Here is a 17,529-nt window from a genome sequence, read left to right on the forward strand (position 1 = left end):
TTTTAATAAGAGTTTAGTTAGGGATGTTAGAGTTAGATAGGGTTATTATACTTAATATATATATAATATAATAACGCACATATGAAGATGTGTAGCTGTTAGGATTATGTATACATTTTATTTTGATTGCTATGGCATCCGTAGTACGTGTTGTATAGGATCCCTGAAGGTACTTTAGACAGAGAACACTGCAATGATCTATTTTTTTAACTTTTTGTTCACTGGCCTTCAAATGTTGTATAACCAATTATGCTTATTGAGCCTGAATTATTGTTGATACTAGTGATATGGGGCTGGATGCACTGATCTGTAATACATTTCTCGATTACGCTATGACTCTGTAATAGTGCTGCCAATTCTTTATGAATATTTGCTAATTGTGCTGTACTAAATAGGCCCACACAGCCTGTTTCTGAGGTATGCTCCATGTTTTACCTTATGTTCCTTATAGTAATATTGGCTTTGAGGAGGGATGTGTTTAGCTTTATTATAACTCTGTTTATAACTGCCCAGCTATAAGGATTATTTATTTTTGGGGTTCAGTGATGTATCTATTGTTTGACTTTTTGTATTTACTATACACTGTATGTCTGGTTGCTATGACAACCATTTTTGGCGGTTTTTCACAAGGGGGAGGGGTCTATGTATGTTTAAATGTTGGCTTCACTTGTATGTTGTTGGTCTGATGAAGGGGAGCATTCCCCGAAACGTTACCTATTAAACTATCTGTTTGAATTTAAGTCCAGAGAGTGCTGTTTTCTATTCTACTACATATCACCTACTCTAGCACCCTGGCCCTTGGAGAATTGTTTGTGAGAGTGCAACTGACTCATTTTGCCTATAATATAATAACGATATTAACTATATTAACCCTAATATAATTAGGGTTAATATAGTTAATATATATAATATAATAACTATATTAACTATATTAACCCTAATATAATTAGGGTTAATATAGTTAATATAGCTGGCGGCGGTGTAGGGGGATTAGATTAGGGGTTAATGTGTTTAATATAGGTGGCGGCGGTGTAGGGGGATTAGATTAGGGGTTAATACATTTATTATAGGTGGCGGCGGTGTAGGGGGATTTAGATTAGATGCAAAAGAGCAGTTTACTTTGTGACAATGCTCCGCAAAAAGTCCTTTTAAGGGCTGGCAATAGAGCAGTTTACTTTGGGGTAATGCCACGCAAAAAGCCCTTTTCAGGGCTATTTGTAGGGTTAGACTTAGGTTTAGTGGTAGGGATAGTTTAGTATTTTAGGGGTTAAATAATTTAATATAGCTGGCGGCGGTGTAGGGGGATTAAATTAGGGGTTAATAATTTTAAAATAGATGGCGGCGGGGTAGGGGCTCACTTTAGGGGGTAGGTAAGGTAGATGGCGGCGGGGTAGGGGCTCACATTAGGGGGTTATAGATTTAATATAGCTGGCGGCGTGGTCCGGGAGCGGCTGTTTAGGGGTTAATAACTTTATTAGGTGGCGGCGGGGTCTGGGAGCGGCGGTTTAGGGTTAATACATTTTTATTGTTAGGATAGTTAGGGGGGTTAGCGGATAGAGGGGTATACGTGTCGGGCTATGTTTGGGAGGCGTGTTAGACAGTAGATTTTATAACTTAGTCAGGTTTTGTAGGTGCCGGCAGTTTCTAAAGTGCCGTAAGTCACTGGTGACTCCAGAAATTTGTACTTACGCAGATTTCTGGACATCGCTGGTTTATCAGACTTACGGCACTTTAGCATCTGACGGCGCCGTATATAGGATAGCTCGAGTTGCGAGCTGAAACTGCGGGAGTCGGGGGTTCCCTCGCTTGCGCCGCAAACTACGCTGCATATCGGATCTCACCCCTGGTGTAACAGTAGTGTACATTTAAAAAAAACAACACTTTTTTGACTGTGAAATAATAGCAGTCAGTTTCCTTCACACGTGTGCGTTTCAGGGCCTGCCAGGGCACAGTGTCACACTAGTGCAACTCATATCTGGTGTAACAGTAGTGTACATTAAAAAAAAAACTAGAAATTTGACTGTGAAATAATAGCAGTCAGTTTCCTTCACACGTGTGCATTTCAGGGCCTGCCAGGGCACAGTGTCACACCAGTGCAACTCATATCTGGTGTAACAGTAGTGTACATTAACCCCTTAACGACGCGTGTCGTACAGGGTACGTCGCACACAACCTGGTCTTAAAAGACCAGCGACGTACGCTGTATGACATTAGGGGTTTAAAGTGGCTGTAAGCGATCCTGCTCGCTTCCAGCCGCTTTTCGGTTATTACAGTGATGCCTCGATATAACACCCCTTGGCCATCTGATGCAGAGAGAGCCACTCTGTGGCCCTCTCTGCACCGGACATCGATGGCCGGTATCGTTGGTGGGAGCCTGTGTGGGAGGCGGGTGGTGGCCATCGGTGATGTGGAGGGGGGCGGGATCGTGGGCGGGGATGTCCGGGGGCACGCACGGAAGCGCGCGCGTGCACGGGAGGGCGGGGGCGGGCGCGTGCACGGGGAGGGAGCGGGTGGGAACCGCTACACTACAGAAAAAGTTGGTGTAAAATTTTTTTAAAAAAGGAATAAAAAGAAAAAAAGAAAAAGATCAGACAGGTGGTGGGGGTTGGTCTGTGGGGCGGGGAAGCTACACTACAGAAAAAAAAAAAAAAACATAAAAAACTACTTTTTTTTTGCAATCTGGGTACTGGCAGACTGCTGCCAGTACCCAAGATGGCCGCCAATAAGGCAGATGGGGAGGGTTAGAGAGCTGTTTTGGGGGGGATCAGGGAGGTTGGGGGCTAAGGGGGGATGCTACACCACAGCATATTTAAATATGCTATAAAAAATTTAAAAATTTTAAAAACCTTTTATTTTAGTGCTGGCAGACTTTCTGCCAGTACTTAAGATGGCGCGGACAATTGTGGCGTGGGGGAGGGAAGGGAGCTGTTTGGGTGGGATCAGGGGGTCTGATGTGTCAGGTGGGAGGCTGATCTCTACAGTAAAGCTAAAATTAACCCTGCAAGCTCCCTAAAAACTACCTAATTAACCCCTTCACTGCTAGCCATAATACATGTGTGATGCGCAGCAGCATTTAGCGGCCTTCTAATTTCCAGAAAGCAACGCCAAAGTCATATATGTCTGCTATTTCTGAACAAGAAGCATTTACAACCATTTGTGCCATAATTGCACAAGCTGTTTGTAAATAGTTTCAGTGAGAAACCTAAAATTGCGAAAAAATTTAAGTTTTTTTTAAATTTGATCGCATTTGGCGGTGAAATTGTGGCATTAAATATAACAAAATGGGCCTAGATCAATACTTTGGGTTGTCTACTACACTACACTTAAGCTAAAATGAACTCTACAAGCTCCCTACATGCTCCCTAATTAACCCCTTCACTGCTGGGCATAAAACACGTGTGGTGCGCAGTGGCATTTAGCAGCCTTCTAATTACCAAAAAGCAACACCAAAGCCATATAAGTCTGCTATTTCTGAACAAAGGGGATCCCAGAGAAGCATTTACAACCATTTATGCCATAATTGCATAAGTTGTTTGTAAATAATTTCTTGCAAAAAAAGTGAACAATTTTTTTTTATTTGATCGCATTTGGCGGTGAAATGGTGGCATGAAATATACCAAAATGGGCCTAGATCAATACTTTGGGATGTCTTCTAAAAAAAATATATACATGTCAAGGGATATTCAGGTATTCCTGACAGATATCAGGGTTCCAATGTAACTAGCGCTCATTTTGAAAAAAAGTGGTTTTGAAATAGCAAAGTGCTTCTTGTATTTATTTCCCTATAACTTGCAAAAAAAGCAAAGAACATGTTAACATTGGGTATTTCTAAACTCAGGACAAAATTTAGAAACTATTTAGCATGGTTGTTTTTTGGTGGTTGTAGATGTGTAACAGATTTTGGGGGTCAAAGTTAGAAAAAGTGTGTTTTTTTTCCATTTTTTCCTCATATTTTATAATATTTTTAATAATAAATTATAAGATATGATGAAAATAATGGTATCTTTAGAAAGTCCATTTAGTGGCGAGAAAAACAGTATATAATATGTGTGGGTACAGTAAATGAGAAAGAGGAAAATTACAGCTAAACACAAACACCGCAGAAATGTAAAAATAGCCCTGGTCCTTAAGGGAAAGAAATTGAAAAATGGCCTTGGTCCTTAAGGGGTTAAAAAAAAAAACTAGAAATTTGACTGTGAAATAATAGCAGTCAGTTTCCTTCACGCGTGTGCGTTTCAGGGCCTGCCAGGACACAGTGTCACACCAGTGCAACTCATATCTGGTGTAACAGTAGTGTACATTAAAAAAATAACTAGAAATTTGACTGTGAAATAATAGCAGTCAGTTTCCTTCACACGTATGCATTTCAGGGCCTGCCAGGGCACAGTGTCACACCAGTGCAACTCATATCTGGTGTAACAGTAGTGTACATTAAAAAAAAAAAACTAGAAATTTGACTGTGAAATAATAGCAGTCAGTTTCCTTCACGGGTGTGCGTTTCAGGGCCTGCCAGGGCACAGTGTCACACCAGTGTAACTCATATCTGGTGTAACAGTAGTGTACATTAAAAAAAAAACTAGAAATTTGACTGTGAAATAATAGCAGTCAGTTTCCTTCACACGTGTGCGTTTCAGGGCCTGCCAGGGCACAGTGTCACACCAGTGCAACTCATATCTGGTGTAACAGTAGTGTACATTAAAAAAAAAATAGAAATTTGACTGTGAAATAATAGCAGTCAGTTTCCTTCACACGTGTGCATTTCAGGGCCTGCCAGGGCACAGTGTCACACCAGTGCAACTCATATCTGGTGTAACAGTTGTGTACATTAAAAAAAAAATAGAAATTTGACTGTGAAATAATAGCAGTCAGTTTCCTTCACGTGTGTGCGTTTCAGGGCCTGCCAGGGCACAGTGTCACACCAGTGCAACTCATATCTGGTGTAACAGTAGCGTACATTAAAAAAAAACTAGAAATTTGACTGTGAAATAATAGCAGTCAGTTTCCTTCACACGTGTGCGTTTCAGGGCCTGCCAGGGCACAGTGTCACACCAGTGCAACTCATATCTGGTGTAACAGTAGTGTACATTAAAAAAAAAACTAGAAATTTGACTGCGAAATAATAGTAGTCAGTTTCCTTCACACGTGTGCGTTTCAGGGCCTGCCAGGGCACAGTGTCACACCAGTGCAACTCATATCTGGTGTAACAGTAGTGTACATTTAAAAAAAAAAAATACAATTTTGACTGTAATAGATTGAATAGCAGTTAGTTGTCTGCAAGAGTGTGTGTCAGGCCTACAGCGTCTACTCTGCCAACTTCTGCCAGTGCACAGTGCCACTCATATCTGTTGTCACAGTAGCTTGCATGCATAGTACCACTAATCGAAAAAAAAATGACAGGCAGAGGCAGGCCACCCCGCAGGGGCCGTCGTGGTCGTGGTGCTGTGATTCCCTTTGGCCCTAGAATAATGCCCAGTGTTCAGAGGCCACGTACCCTGAACTTGAAAAGTTCTGAGGACATAGTTGACTGGCTAACACAGGACGCACAATCTTCTACAGCTTCCGCTCGGAACCTTGAAGCACCATCCTCCTCCAGCTTAGCTTCGGGCACCTCTCAAGTTACCACTCACCCGCCTGCCACCACCACCAACACTAGCACCACAGCCGCTTCACTTGATCTGTCAGAGAAGTTATTTACACATCAGTTGCAAGAAATGAGTGATGCGCAACCATTATTGCCAGAGGATGTAGATATGTCTCAGTCAGGCAGCATTACACACATGGACGTACGGTGTGATGATTATGATGTTGTACCCGCTGCTGCTTCCTTTGCTGAGTTGTCAGATACAAGTGAAGTGGTTGATGATGACGATGCATCCGTGGATGTCACGTGGGTGCCCGCTAGAAGAGAAGAAGAACAGGGGGAAAGTTCAGATGGGGAGACAGAGAGGAGGAGGAGATGAGTTGGAAGCAGGGGGAGGTCGTCGCAAGGAGCTAGTCGCACAGTCAGACAGCATGCAGCGGCACCCGGGGTCAGCCAGACAGCACGCCAATCAACGCATGCTGTTGCCACCACCAGAATGCCGTCATTGCAGAGCTCAGCAGTGTGGCATTTTTTTGTGTGTGTCTGCCTCTGACAACAGCGATGCCATTTGCAACCTGTGCCAAAAGAAACTGATTCGTGGGAAGTCCAACACCCACCTAGGTACAACTGTTTTGCGAAGGCACATGATCACACATCACAAACGCCTATGGGATCAACACATGAGTACAAGCAGCACACAAACTCAAAGCTGCCATCCTCCTCCTGGTCCAGCATCTTCAGCCACGTCAACCACTGCTGTCCTCCTTGCCCCCTCTCAACCAACCGCCACTCCGTCTCTCACCTTGAGCAGTTCCTGCTCATCTGCCCACAGTCAGGTGTCTGTCAAGGACATGTTTGAGCATAAGAAGGCAATGTTACAAAGTCACCCCCTTGCCCGGCATCTGACAGCTGGCTTGTCTGAAATCTTAGCCCGCCAGCTTTTACCATACAAGTTGGTGGAGTCTGAGGCGTTCCAAAAATTTGTAGCTATTGGGACACCGCAGTGGAAGGTACCCGGCCAAAATTTCTTTGCACAAAAGGCAATCCCCAACCTGTACTTGATTGTGCAAAAGGAAGTAATGGCATGTCTGGCACACAGCGTTGGGGCAAGGGTCCATCTGACCACTGATACCTGGTCTGCACAGCATGGTCAGGGCAGGTATATCACCTACACTTCGCATTGGGTAAACCTGCTGACGGCTGCCAAGCATGGAATGCGTGGCTCTACAGAGGAGTTGGTGACACCGCCACGACTTGCAGGCAGGCCTGCTGCCACCTCCTCTACTCCTCCTACTCCATCCTCTTCCATAACCTCCTCGGCTGAGTCCTCTTCTGCTGCTGCATCTTGCTCCACATCAACGGCACCCCCCCAGCTCCCCAGGTACTATTCCACATCCCAGATACGGCAGTGTCACACCGTCTTAGGGTTGACTTGCCTGAAAGCAGAGAGTCACACCGGACCAGCACTCCTGTCCGCCCTGAACGCACAGGTGGATCAGTGGCTGACTCCGCACCAACTGGTGATCGGCAAAGTGGTTTGTGACAACGGAAGAAATTTGTTGGCAGAATTGAATTTGGGCAAGTTGACACATGTGCCGTGCATGGCAAATGTGTGTAATCTGATTGTACAACGCTTTGTGCATAAGAACCCAGGCTTACAGGAAGTCCTAAAGCAGGCCAGGAAGGTGTGTGGCCATTTCAGGTGTTCCTACACGGCCATGGCGCACTTTTCAGATATCCAGCGGCGAAACAACATGCCAGTGAGGTGCTTGATTTGCGACAGCCAGACACGTTGGAATTCAACACTCCTAATGTTCGACCGCCTGCTCCAACAAGAAAAAGCTACTACTATCATACTATTTGTATGACCGGGGTGCTAGGACAGCCTCTGCGGAGCTGGGAATTTTTTTGCCGCGTTACTGGACGCTCATGCGCAATGCCTGTAGGCTCATGCGTCCTTTTGAGGAGGTGACAAACCTAGTCAGTCACACCGAAGGCACCATCAGCAACATACCATTTGTTTTCTTCCTGGAGCGTGCCCTGCGAAGAGTGCTGGATCAGGCCATAGATGAGCGTGAAGAGGAAGAGTTGTGGTCACCATCACCACCAGAAACAGCCTTATCAGCATCGCTTGCTGGACCTGCGGCAACGCTGGAAGAGGATTGTGAGGAAGAGGAGTCAGAGGAGGAATGTGGCTTTGAGGAGGAGGAGGAAGACCAACCCCAACAGGTATCCCAGGGTGCTCGTTGTCACCTATCTGGTACCCGTGGTGTTGTACGTGGCTGGGGGGAAGAACATACCTTCAGTGAGATCACTGAGGACGAGGAACGGTACATGAGTAGCTCAGCATCCAACCTTTTGCAAATGGGGTCTTTCATGCTGTCGTGCCTGTTGAGGGACCCTCGTATAAAAAGGCTGAAGGAGAACGACCTGTACTGGGTGTCCACGCTACTAGACCCCCGGTATAAGCAGAAAGTGCCTGAAATGTTAACGAATTACCGCAAGTCGGAAAGGATGCAGCAGTTCCAAAATAAATTAAAATGTATGCTTTACACAGCGTATAAGGGTGATGTCACAGCACAATGGGAATCTAACAGGGGAAGAGGTGAAAGTAATCCTCCTCCTCCCACGACTACGCCGGCAAGGACAGGACGCTTTACAGACGTGTTGTTGATGGAGGACATGCAGAGCTTTTTAAGTCCTACGCATCGCCACAGCCATTCGGGGTCCACCCACAGAGAACGACTCGACCGACAAGTAGCAGACTACCTTGCCTTAACTGCAGATATCAACACTCTGAGGAGCGTTGAACCCCTTGACTACTGGGTGTGCAGGCTTGACCTGTGGCCTGAGCTATCCCAATTTGCGATAGAACTTCTGGCCTGCCCCGCTTCAAGTGTCCTGTCAGAAAGGACCTTCAGTGCAGCAGGAGGTTTTGTCACTGAGAAGAGAAGTCGCCTAGGTCAAAAAAGTCTAGATTACCTCACCTTTATTAAGATGAATGAGGGATGGATCCCATAGGGACTGACAGTGGGTGATACATTCGACTAAAAAAGGCCTGATGAGATGAGCTGCCTTGGGCTAAAAATGGTCCACACGCTGCTGTATTTTATCTCTGAATGCCGGATGACTTGCGTGACTTATCCGCCACCAACTAGGGTTCAAGCCGCAATGTTTTAGGGCACTTTCTGCCTGGGAAACAAACATCAATTTTTATGGCCGCTGCTATAGCAGCGGCTGCAACAATACCTGATTTTTCAGGCATGTGAACATGCCTAAATTTTCTGGCCTCTGGTGCTGCACTGTGGCTTCAAAAACCAATAAAAAAAGGCACATAGCAGGGATTAAAATGATAGGAATAGTACTACTTAACACACCACTCCTATCTGGTGGCACATTAGATTGCACACGCAGTGCCCCAAATTTGAAGTAGGAGGTCCGACCAAGCATCTTTTTCCATCTCCCGGTTCCTAAAATCAATGCCATATACACGTCCCCTGATAGGGGACATAACAGGGATTAAACTGATAAGAATAGTACTACTTAACACACCACTCCTATCTGGTGGCACATTAGATTGCACGCGCAGTGCCCCAAATTTGAAGTAGGAGGACTGACCAATCATCTTTTTCCATCTCCCGGTTCCTAAAATCGATGCCATATACACATCCCCTGATAGGGGACATAACAGGGATTAAACTGATAAGAATAGAACTACTTAACACACCACTCCTATCTGGTGGCACATTAGATTGCACGCGCAGTGCCCCAAATTTGAAGTAGGAGGACCGACCAATCATCTTTTTCCATCTCCCGGTTCCTAAAATCAATGCCATATACACGTCCCCTGATAGGGGACGTAACAGGGATTAAACTGATAAGAATAGTACTACTTAACAGACCACTCCTATCTGGTGGCACAAGAGAAAAAGATTGCACGCGCAGTGCCATAAATTTTAAGTAGGTGGACCGACCAAGCACCTTTTTCCATCTCCCGGTTCCTAAAATCGATGCCATATACACGTCCCCTATTAAACTGATAGGAATAGTACTACTTAACACACCTTATAATAACGCAGAGAGAGGCAATGCAGAGAGAGGAGTCTGAAGAAGAGGAGTCAGAGGAGGAAGGTGGCTTTGAGGAGGTGGAAGACCAAACACAGCAGGGGGCTTGTTGTCACCTTTCGGGGACCCTTAGTGTTGTACGTGGCTGGGTGGAGGAAGAGACATTCAATGACATCAGTGAGGACAAGGAACGGGACATGGCTAGCTTGGTATCCAACCTTGTGCAAATGGGGAGTTTGCGGTTGTGCAAATGGACTGTTTGCGGTTGTTTGCGGTGCATTAAATGGGGAGTTTGGTCTGTCACTGTGAAGCGGGAATAACCCTTACACTACCTGATCGATACAACATCATACCTGATGTTTTAAAGCACGTTATTCCAAACAATTTAGGAATGTTAGGTGATTTATGCCCTTTATGGATTAAAAACAGACTCTGCATCAACTATGTAATTTTCCATGGGAGTTTTGCCATGGATCCCCCTCCGGCATGCCACAGTCCAGGTGTTAGTCCCCTTGAAACAACTTTTCCATCACTATTGTGGCCAGAAAGAGTTCCTGTGGGTTTTAAAATTCGCCTGCCTATTGAAGTCTATGGCGGTTCGTCCAGTTCGCTCGTTCGCGAACATTTGCGGAAGGTCGCATTCGCCATTCACGAACGGAAAATGTTATGTTCGCAACATCACTAGTGGAGAGATCTCAAAATTGCAGTTGGGAAAAAGAACCCTCCCAATCTGAGAAACCTGGAGCAGTTGGTGAAAGAAGAGTGGTCAAAATTCCAGTAGAGAGGTGTAAGAAACTCATTGATAGTTACAGGAAGCAAATTATTTCAGTTATTTTTTCCAAAGAGAGAGAAAAAGAGAGAGAAAGAGAAAAAGAGAGAAAAATAGAGAGAGAAAGAGAGAGAAAGAGAGAAAAAGAGAGAGAAAAATAGAGAGAAAGAGAAAAAGAGAGAAAAAGAGTGAAAGAGAGAAAGAGAGAAAGAGAAAGAGAGAAAGAGAAAGAGAGAAAGAGAAAAAGAGAAAGAGAAAAAGAGAAAGAGAAAGAGAGAAAGAGAAAAAGAGAAAGAGAAAAAGAGAAAGAGAGAAAGAGAAAGAGAGAAAGAGAAAGAGAGGAAGAGAGAAAGAGAGCAAGAGAAAGAGAGAAAGAAAGAGAAAGAGAGAGAGAGAGAAAGAGAGATAAAGAGAGAGAAAGAGAAAAAGAGAAAAAAAGAGAAAAATAGAGAGAGAAAGAGAGAAAAAGAGAGAGAAAAAGAGAGAAAAAGAGAGAAAGAGAAAGAGAGAACGAGAGAAAGAGAGAAAGAGAAAGAGAGAAAGAGAAAAAGAGAAAGAGAAAAAGAGAAAGAGAGAAAGAGAAAAAGAGAAAGAGAAAGAGAGAAAGAGAGAAAGAGAAAGAGAGGAAGAGAAAGAGAAAATAGATGTTGTCAGTAACAAATAAATCATACATTTTTGCCAGTAACGTACGTAAACACTAATGATTTGGCTAACTTGACTGCCCCTAACTTCTTTCTTTATATTTGTAATTCATAGAAGTACAGGGGGTCTTTTACAGTTCAGCAACACTCAAGAACTTTTATAAAATGGTCATTTAAGTGCCCAGTATTTTTGTGAAGATTTTACTGGACAGCCTGCTAAAATACTGGACTGTTCGGTTGAATACTTGGACACCTGGCAGCCCTAGACATCATACCTAGTATCATAAAGTTTATCACTGATTAAATTACACATAAAATTCATTATAAGTTACATTAGTGATGGAACAACTTCCTAACATATGGGGCCACAGATACGTTTTTTAGAAGCCTTAAGGGTCATAGATCAATATTTTAGAATCCTTAAGAGTCACATATAAATTTATGGCTACAGACAAATAGTAATATATTTCCTAAAAATGTCCAATGCACATAACCTGGTTTAGGTGAGGTTGAAGGTTTCTGCTGTTATCCCCTCCAGATGGTGTTTGTCCACCACCAGAATTCCCCAAAACCCTTTTTTTAGTTCCCCCTTTCTCTTAGGGGCTGCAAAAACTAGTGCAGAGGGCCACATCTATCCCATGGGCCGCCAGTTGGACATCCCTGAGTTATACCATAATATTTGGCTGAATATATAAGATATGATTATATGATTGCCACATGTGCTTATTATTGTATCTGTTTCTATGCATGTGTGCTATAACTGCAGAGTTTGTAATTGTACGTTATTATTTTCTAATACAAGAAGCATGGAATAACATTTGTTAAGCATTTATGTAAATAAATTGGTGGATGGAACTGTATAATAATGAATGTTTTGGGAATATGTTTTTGCAAAGTATTTTCTCTGTCTTCTGTTTTTTGCTTTTTTCTTTATGCTATATTAGTTGACGACATTTTTCTTATGACACATTATTCCACATATCACATTTGAACTACACTTGCATATTTGCAGAATCTGGCAACACAATTTAACTATTATTTATTCAGTATTTATTACTGATTGTGACTTATTTTGCACATTAGTTTTTGTTATAAAACTTACCAGTGACTGTACCTGTAACCGTTAAATGTATACAATACAAATTAAAGGGACAGTCTAGTCCAAAACAAACTTTCATGATTAAGATAGGGCATGTAATATTAAACATTTTTCCAATTTACTTTTTTCACCAATTTTGCTTTGTTCTCTTGGTATTCTTAGTTGAAAGCTTAACCTAGGAGGTTCAAATGCTAATTTCTTAGACCTTGAAGGCCGCCTCTTAAGAATGCATTTTAACAGGTTTTTCACCACTAGAGGGTGTTAGTTCATGTTTTTCATATAGATAACACTGTGCTCATACACGTGAAGTTACCTGGGAGCTATCACTAATTGGCTAAACTGCAAGTCTGTCAAAAGAACTGAAATAAAGGGGCAGTTTAATTATAGATTGGGTGTAAATGCGCTATACAGCAATGGGGATACTTAAACAGGATATAAAAAAAGGTCTTTGGATACCTACTAAGAAGCGTAATATTAAAAAGCGGTACAATAGATATATTGTCAGATAATACTGTATATGAATTGATCAAATATACCAATTTTCGATAAGGGGTTCAGATATTTAAAAAACTTAATATATTCAAAAGATAAAATCTGATATAGATATATTGTCAGATAATACTGTATATGAATTGTTTTAATATACCAATATTCATTAAGGGGTTCAGAATATTTAAAAAACTAGTGTTACCAGTGTATCAATTTATATCAATCATTTATATTAGATTTTATCTTTAGATTATATTAAGTATTGTTTTTCAAATATCTGAACCCCTTATCGAAAATTGGTGTTTTAGATGAATTCATATACAGGAATATCTGACAATAAATCTATTTTGCCGCTTTTTAAAACCACACTTCTTAGTAGTTATCCTAAGACCCTTTATTTATCCTAAGTGTTACAAGTGTTACCAGAGGATCAAATCATATTAATTATCTATACCAGATTTTATCTTTTGAATATATTAAGTATTTAAAATATTCTGAACCCCTTAATGAATATTGGTATATTAAAACAATTCATATACAGTATTATCTGACAATATATCTATATCAGATTTTATCTTTTGAATATATTAAGTTTTTTAAATATCTGAACCCCTTATCGAAAATTGGTATATTCGATCAATTCATATACAGTATTATCTGACAATATATCTATTGTACCGCTTTTTAATATTACGCTTCTTAGTAGGTATCCAAAGACCTTTTTTTTATATCCTGTTTAAGTATCCCCATTGCTGTATAGCGCATTTACACCCAATCTATAATTAAACTGTCTTTTTAAACACTGTTTTTTGGGAACAGAGTAGTGTATATGCAGGGGTAGGACTTGCGCACCAAATACCTTTCCCTTTTTTTATACTGAAATAAAGGGGCAGTTTGCAGAGGCTTAGATACAAGATAATCACAGAGGTAAAAAATATATTAATATAACAGTGTTGGTTATGCAAAACTGGGGAATGGGTAAAAAAGGGATTATCTATCTTTTAAAACAATAACAATTCTGGTGTAGACTGTCCCTTTAATTAGAGATGGGCTCATGTGTTTATATTCAAATTTGAATGTTAGAACGAATGTTATTGTAGAAATTCGATTTACATAATCGAATGTTGATAAGAACGAATATTCTTAAAAATTCTAATATTGAATGTTATTTACAGTTTTCGAATGTCACTTTCGAATTCGAATGTCACATTCGAATTCTACATTTGAATATCCCATTCGAATTCGAATAATACATTCAAATTCGAATGTGACATTCGAATTTAAATATTACATTTATACAACACAGTTGTAACTAGAAATACTATTTCGAATTCAAATGTGACATTTAAATTTGAATGTGACATTCAAATTCAAATGTGACATTCGAATTTGAATATTACATTTATACAACACAGTTGTAGACTAGAAATACCTTTTTGAATTTGAATGTGACATTCAAATTTGACATTCAAATTTGAATATTACATTTATAAAACACAGTTGTAGATTAGAAATACTATTTCGAATTCGAATATTAGATATATAAAACACAGTATAAGACTAGAAATACTATTTAGAATTGGAATGTCACATTCAAATTTGAAAATTGCATTCTATTTTATTACATTCTATTATTCGAACAAATATTTTCAAATGTTAATGAAAAATTTGAAAACGAAAATTCAAAAGTAGAATGTTAGAATGGTATATAAACATTCGAAATTCGATTCGCACGAACGAATGTATCAAAATTGGTTTTAAATTTAAAATTTTTAGAAACATTTGCCCATCCCTAAAATTGATTACACTGTACATTTGCCTTTTACCAACGTGTTAAACCATTACTTTATGAGCTGTATTTCACAGCCTCACCATGTGGTCAGTTAGGAAATGATCATGAGGCATTCATTTTCTTTAACCATTTTATTAAGCTTCAATAGCATAAAGCTCATATATAGCTGGGATGAAGACAGATTTAGGGGGAGGATAATAGGGAAAGATGAGTGAATCATTGGAATACACCGATAAGGGAAGGACTCTTAAGGTTAGTAGCATAGAAGTGAAGGAATGCTTCCTTGTGGTCAAACTCTATGTTGACAAACATATGGCTTCTTTCTTTTGCATCTGACATCATTCCAGCTACCAACCCCTGAGGAAGAGAACAAGGAAAGTGAGACAATCTTATGGTGTCCCAAGAATCAATCTCTTTAATAAGAAGTCTGTCCATGGTGTACTTATACACAGTAATGGTGTACTGAACAGAAACACAAATGGAAATTGGGAAGAATAATGTGGCAGGTTAACCTTCTATTAACATAAAATGAATATACACATCCTTGTCCCATCCAATCATCTCATTGAAATATATATATTTTATTTTAATAACAGGAAAAAAAACACACACATGATTTACCCCAATTTCCAACTGCATTTTATGTTTAATAAACTCTAATCAACCAGTAAAAAGTTTAGCATAAAGATTCTTACTAATAACAGGTAGAATTAAAATAAAGGAATACACGCTTTTGCTATATCAATATTGTAAAGATGAAGCTGATATTTAGAGATTTTAGTGAAGTGGTATGAGCTTCTAAATAGTACTCCCTTGGCTAAGATTATCATAATATGGAACAAGGGGAGTAGCATTGCAAGGCAGCAGCATTGTTGTAATATCAAAGTTTCACATTTCTGAAGTGAGCATTTTATAAGTGAGACACTAAGACTTCTACTCACCACACTGCTGCTTATTAAGCCAATTGACCTGACTATTGACATCTACCTAAGGAATGAACATTACATCAAGTTAACCCTACACTCTCTGTTTTGCATTCAGGTATGTGAATTCAGTCCCACCTGTAACATCATATAATGCAAACTACTCTATTTCCTGCAGCTTTTACCTCTCTTTGGTATATGATTGTAGGTTGCCAACTAAGTCTTGTGTTTACTGTGATATTTTAATGTCTTGTTATTTGCTTTGTGATGTTCTAGCCTTGTCAATTCTTGCTATAACTTTAAAATGTACAGCTTCCTTCAAATTATATAATCTGTTTATTTTGTCTTGTCACTTTGACCTGGCCTGAATCAAACATTCCCAATTTGCCGTTTGACTGTCTTTGATCATGTCATTCATTAACTAATTTAGTGCACTCAGCTGACTACTGTAGCCTATAAATTTAGAACTTGTATGGGAAGTATTGCAAGGCAGTAGCATTATTGTAATATAAGAGAGGCACTAAGAATTAGGAAAAAATAATTATACAAGAATTGAACAAAGATTTAACAAAGTCACCAGGCAAATGCTGTTGCAATACAGTGTGTTATGTGTTTCCCCTTTTCATAAAATGCTCAACATCTTCATGTTCCTTTTTGCCAACTCTTGTCTCTATAACAAACTACTTTATTGATTTACTCCTTCCTCCCCCCCCTCACCACCTGCATTATTCATTGGCCCATCTCTGTTACCATCACCTTACATTTGCTCTTGGGAACTTGACACATTCCTAAACTCTCTCTCTCTCTCTCTCTCTCTCTCTCTCTCTCTCTCTCCTTCCTGAACCTCATCCTAAAAACTCTCAATACTGCAAATATATATCTCATCTTATATCACTCTCCCTCTTGCTCATACTGGCAACTGATGAAATCTCCCCTATTCCTTGCCCCCACAACTTCCTAACCTCACCCATCCATGTGTGCCTTCCCATAGACCTATAAATCACAAACCCAGGAAACCTCACTCAAATACCTCTTGTTTCTAAAGCCAACACCCCTTTCTCTTGTGCACTTTGGAACACTTGCTCTATTTGCAACAAACTCACTTCTATCCTCTTTTTCACCCACTCCCTCAAATGTCAGGCTCTCACTGTAGGTATTTTACTTTCCTCCCGTTGCACTTTTCACCTTTTCACCAAATACAATCCATTTCTTCCCTCACATTTGTTTCCTTTAAAACCCACATGATCCCCTTATTCTCTCTCCTCTCTATCGGTTAGATTTAGAGTTTTGTCGGTAACGACCCGTGTAGCTAACGCTGGCTTTTTTCTGGCCGCACCTTTAAAATAACTCTGGTATTGAGAGTCCACAGAATGGCTGTGTTAGGCTCCAAAAAAGGAGCGTACAGCATATTTAACGCCACTGCAACTCTCGATACCAGAGTTGCTTACGGACGCGGCCAGCCTCAAAAACGTGCTCGTGCACGATTCCCCCATAGGAAACAATGGGGCTGTTTGAGCTGAAAAAAAAAATAACACCTGCAAAAAAGCCGCGTTCAGCTCCTAACGCAGCCCCATTGTTTCCTATGGGGAAACACTTCCTACGTCTGCACCTAACACTCTAACATGTACCCCGAGTCTAAACACCCCTAACCTTACACTTATTAACCCCTAATCTGCTGCCCCCGCTATCGCTGACCCCTGCATATTATTATTAACCCCTAATCTGCCGCTCCGTAAACCGTCGCTACTTACATTATCCCTATGTACCCCTAATCTGCTGCCCCTAACACCGCCGACCCCTTATATTATATTTATTAACCCCTAATCTGCCCCCCACAACGTCGCCTCCACCTGCCTACACTTATTAACCCCTAATCTGCCGAGCGGACCGCACCGCTATTATTATAAAGTTATTAACCCCTAATCCTCCTCACTAACCCTATAATAAATAGTATTAACCCCTAATCTGCCCTCCCTAACATCGTCGACACCTAACTTCAATTATTAACCCCTAATCTGCCGACTGGAGCTCACCGCTATTCTAATAAATGTATTAACCCCTAAAGCTAAGTCTAACCCTAACACTAACACCCCCCTAAATTAAATATAATTTTAATCTAACGAAATTAATTAAATCTTATTAAATAAATTATTCCTATTTAAAGCTAAAT

At 40.7% G+C, this 17,529-nt stretch overlaps 1 long non-coding RNA gene across 2 annotated transcripts in view; it reads right to left on the reverse strand.

The window, feature by feature from the left end:
- Window positions 1-14,552: 14,552 nt before the first annotated feature.
- The window catches only part of LOC128638938 (uncharacterized), a 46,232-nt gene continuing 43,255 nt past the window's right edge, over window positions 14,553-17,529 (reverse strand). For both annotated transcript variants that reach the window (XR_008399131.1, XR_008399132.1), the window contains exon 2: window positions 14,553-14,793. This is a non-coding gene — a long non-coding RNA (uncharacterized LOC128638938). The remainder of the gene's footprint in view (window positions 14,794-17,529) is intronic.

The sequence above is a fragment of the Bombina bombina genome, chromosome 1 (genome assembly GCF_027579735.1).
Source record: "Bombina bombina isolate aBomBom1 chromosome 1, aBomBom1.pri, whole genome shotgun sequence".
Lineage (NCBI taxonomy): Eukaryota > Metazoa > Chordata > Amphibia > Anura > Bombinatoridae > Bombina > Bombina bombina.